Source organism: Nylanderia fulva, unplaced genomic scaffold (genome assembly GCF_048542155.1).
Source record: "Nylanderia fulva isolate GAGA-0341 unplaced genomic scaffold, ASM4854215v1 Scaffold624, whole genome shotgun sequence".
NCBI lineage: Eukaryota > Metazoa > Arthropoda > Insecta > Hymenoptera > Formicidae > Nylanderia > Nylanderia fulva.
In genome coordinates, this window is record NW_028190726.1 from 12,501 (window position 1) to 12,935 (window position 435).

General features: G+C 53.8%; 1 non-coding gene across 1 annotated transcript in view; it reads right to left on the reverse strand.

Moving 5' to 3' along the window:
- LOC146720727 (large subunit ribosomal RNA) overlaps positions 1-435 on the reverse strand; it is a 4,042-nt gene extending 3,607 nt beyond the window's left edge. Inside the window, exon 1 of the ribosomal RNA XR_014925960.1 lies at positions 1-435. This exon is cut by the window's left edge and continues 3,607 nt beyond it. This is a non-coding gene — a ribosomal RNA (large subunit ribosomal RNA).

Genomic DNA, 435 nt, shown 5'->3' on the forward strand with positions numbered 1-435 from the left:
GTTTACCCCTGAACGGTTTCACGTACTCTTGAACTCTCTCTTCAAAGTTCTTTTCAACTTTCCCTCACGGTACTTGTTCGCTATCGGTCTCGTGGTCGTATTTAGCCTTAGATGGAGTTTACCACCCACTTAGAGCTGCACTCTCAAGCAACCCGACTCTAAGGAGAGATCCTCCCGAGGCGCGCACCGGTCGCTACGGGCCTGGCACCCTCTACGGGTAAGTGGCCCCATTCAAGATGGACTTGGACGCGACGCGGCACCTCGGGATAAGCGGATCCTCCCAAACACCACATTTCCCTGCGGCGGAACCGCGGGATTCGGTGCTGGGCTCTTTCCTGTTCGCTCGCCGCTACTAAGGAAATCCTGGTTAGTTTCTTTTCCTCCGCTTAATAATATGCTTAAATTCAGCGGGTAATCTCGCCTGCTCTGAGGTCG